Raw genomic sequence first — 3708 nt, 5'->3', positions numbered from 1 at the left:
AAAAATAAATAAATAGATAAGAATTTAAAAGATTAAAAAAAATCCCAAAAACTCTAGGGGCTGGGGCTGGGGCTCAGCGGTAAAGAACCTTGAATGCATATTACCAAGTGCAGGAGGCCATTCTGGAAAGCTTAAATGGCATGTGACCCCAACTATAGGACAAAACTGTGGAGACGGTAAGATCAGGGGTCAGCAGCGGGTCGGGAAGGGTCAGGAGGGAGGGAGGGGTGAAGACATGGAGCACAGAGAAGTGACAAACATGATCTGAGCAACACTGTGCCGAGGTAGGTGCGTGGGTTGAGTGTAGCAGAGGACCTCTCTGGCGGTGCCGACAGGGGGCTGTGCACGCTGGGTTCCAAGGCGGCCTTCATCTACTGTTTTTTGAGCCGGGTCCTTGCTATGTTGCTCAGACTGGCCTTGAACTCGAAATCCTCCTGCCGCACCCTCCTGGTAGCTGGGATCACAGGCGTGCACCCCTGCACTTGCTTTCTTTCATGATGAACAATTAAAGGCCTGAGGCAGCCTGTCCCAGGCCCTGGGCTCCACACAGGCTGCACAACCAACAGGAACGGGGTCACTGAAACACCCTGGGGCAGCCTAAAGCAGCATTTGAAGACAAGCTCCTGTGGTCAACTTTAACGGGCAGAAGGAATATGGAAAGAATGAATAAAAGTGAAGCCATCACAGAAAAAGATACACACACACACTAATATATATATACTGAGAGCCATTGCCAAGTAGGAATGACGCATGGCAATTTCCTTGTCAGCCTACCCCATGTTGCTTAGAGGAAGGACTCTCCATTGTGGACATGGCCTTGGACCCAGGTCATTTGCAGTGACATTGCAAGAATGTTTGAGAAAGGTGACCCTGCTCAAGGACCAGGGTGGATCAGGGTTTAGGGAGGATCCTGCTGGATTAGGGTGGGTCCAGGTTTAGGGTGGACCCTGCTGGGAATAGGGAGTATCCTGCTGCCTCAGGCGCCCGCCCGCTCCTTGAGTTCTCGTTGAGTTCTCCCGGGATTCAGAGAGTATTTGGGATGCAGAGCAGAGTGTCGGTGGATTTCCCCAGAACGTGCGTGTAGAGTGCCGGTGTGAGTTCGGGAATAAAGACTTGCTGTTTGACAGGAGTAAACATCAAGGATGAATAAACAACATGAATCAGCAAAAGGACTTGTTTTGGACTTGTTTTGGACTTTGCAGTGACTAAGTGATTTTTTAGTTGTAAACATGTTTTGGTTATAGGATGACTAGATAGTATGCCCATGTTAGATAAGTTGATGATGTAACTAGGTAGTGTGCTTATGTTAGATAAGTTAGACATAAACAAGTTTGTTGTAAACATATAGAGTATATAAGCGCGAGGGAAACTCCATGTATTTGCCCACAACTAACTCTCATCGCCTGAGAGTAAGATCGTGCAGTTGTGTGCCAGCCACCTCGTGTATTGCTTTGTGTGGTGTGCGAATAAACCAGCATTTCAAAAGGCAATCGAGTTCGTGCTTGGTGTTCGCGTACGTCGCGGTCCGGGGTCCAGTGCAGATATCCGGAAGGGAACTCCTGGTAACCAGACAAGGCTGAGAAGCTGCTCGTGACACTGTTTCAATCTACAAGGCTGTGAGTGGCTCGTGATTTTGTGCCCAGCCAGACTGCGGCATTTATATATATATAAAACATTTTGCTTGTTCTTTAATTTATAAAGCATTCTCATTCACATATTGACTGACTTAAATATATATAAACTTTCTTTTGTGACAGACCAGAATATCTACATTACTCAACTTTACAAAAAGAAAACAGGTCCAAATAGTGTTAAAAGACTTTTTTAGTTAAAACCACAAAACCCTGTGTGTGTGTGTGTGTTTAAATCTTTCTTCCCATTCCATTCTTTTGACTTAATTTCACACAGTTAATATCTGCTCTCCTATTTCCACTCCTCTTAAAGGCATCCCTACCCTGTCGTTCAAGCTCCTCAGCAGCCCCCACTCTGGTCATGCAGGGTGAGACACCTCCTGAATTTCTCTGGAACTGATGCCCTCTTCCTCTTGCGAGTCCCTTTCTCCGTCAGCCTGGCTTGTGAGCTTTTCATTGTTCAGTTCCCATTTTCTCTTCTTGGGTCAGTAGTGACAGCTCCAGGCCTGTTTGCTTTTGTAGTTCTCATGTCATGGTCATAGTCTTCTTACTCAAGCTGGCACAAGTGTGGCTCCTAGTCTCTTTCTGATCCACAGCAGCTGGTTTAAAGCCTGCATATGAAGTTTGATAGTGAGACTTTAGTGCGGACGGTTCCTCTGAGACCCAGTAGATTTTCCTGGCCTGCTGAATCGGGGTGATCAGTCTTGATTTCATGTTCCAGCCTGGACTGACTGTCGTTCGTACCAGAAGTTGGAGCTTTCCACCTCCGCCACCATATTGAATCAGGAGCCGACTCCTAAAGGTGCCTGCACGTGTCACGTGTGACCCAGGAATACGAGGCAGTTTTGCATTTGTCTCTGAATCCCTGTGGACTTGCTGGTCCTGACCATCTTTTCTGTTAGTTTCTCAGCCTGGGGTTCTGTGCACTGATGGCGCCTGTGTGCTGCAGGCCTGCGGATCCTCATCCTCGGTGATGACGCCCTTCTACCAGAGCTTGATGGACAGGATGGTTTGCTCCAGTGTCTCAGAAAAGTGGTCCCTACAGGCTCCAGCTGTATGCAGAGGGCCATTCCGGAACCCTGTTGCTGGGTGGGGTTGTGGCTTTGACTCCAGCCCTAAGGCATACATATGGAGCTGGCCCCTTTGTGGGCCCCTGCTGCAAACCCCCTGCTAGGCCTTTCTTCATTCCAAGGGCCTGTCCAGCTGGTGGTCCAGAGGTGCTTTGGGGTTGGGTGGGGGAAGAGGCAGACCACAGTACAAGTTCATAAATGTGGGACAAATAATGGAGCGAACCAGGATTTCCTCCTGACCCTTGTGCTTCAACAGCCACTCTTCTTCACAGGATGTGGGGGTGGGGGGGTGCCGGGATGGGCTAGAGAGCAGGGGCTGGGTATCTGCGTGGTGGTGGCCACTGCAGTCCAGAGGCCTGAGCAGGTGGACCCGGGACTTGATGGCTTCTTGGCACTGGGCCTGCCCCAGGGGCTCACCACACCTCAGTGTCTCTTCACTCTGGGAGGACAACTAGTCAGCAGCCTGGCTGGCTCTTACAGGGTCTGCCAGTCCCCTGGGAGGCTCAAGGAGGCACATGGGACAGATGCCAGCAGTGTCACTGTTATCGAAAATACAGAAAAATATGAAAAAATTATGGCAAAGGAAAGAGACAAGGGGTCTTTGGAGGTGCAGAAGAGCAAGGGCTTACTCAATAGGGTAAGGGTGGGGGCTCAGGGGGCTCCTCCAACAGCTGAGCCCCGCCCTCTACCGGCACAGGCTTCTGGGTTGTAGGACTTTCTCAAGCAAGTGGCCTTGATCCCTTTCCCTCTTCCCAGGCAGTCTGGTTCCTGCCTCAGCTGCTGAGCAAGCGAGATTACAGAAGCAGAAACTAGCAGGCTGCAGCTACGACCCGAGATAAGACGGAAACAGAAACATCTAAGGAAGGAGTTGCTGCTCCATCACAGACGGCCCTGCTCACGCTCTGCCCTCTGCTTCCCGCCCTTGCCTCAGCGGTTGGACAGGGAAGAACGGGGAGGAAACCTCGTTCCTCCATACAAACGACTGGCTGATTTGGGGGCACCAGCCG

The 3708-nt window shown here is 50.2% G+C and overlaps 1 long non-coding RNA gene across 1 annotated transcript; it reads left to right on the top strand.

Moving 5' to 3' along the window:
- The first annotated feature begins 1122 nt into the window (after positions 1–1122).
- Positions 1123–2628, top strand: LOC114094526 (uncharacterized). Its single transcript, XR_003583048.2, has 3 exons — positions 1123–1616; positions 2353–2433; positions 2534–2628. It is a non-coding gene; the product is annotated as an uncharacterized lncRNA (long non-coding RNA).
- Positions 2629–3708: the final 1080 nt, after the last annotated feature.

The sequence above is a fragment of the Marmota flaviventris genome, chromosome 13, assembly GCF_047511675.1.
Source record: "Marmota flaviventris isolate mMarFla1 chromosome 13, mMarFla1.hap1, whole genome shotgun sequence".
Taxonomy (NCBI): domain Eukaryota; kingdom Metazoa; phylum Chordata; class Mammalia; order Rodentia; family Sciuridae; genus Marmota; species Marmota flaviventris.
This window is presented reverse-complemented; position numbering and strand designations above follow the sequence as displayed.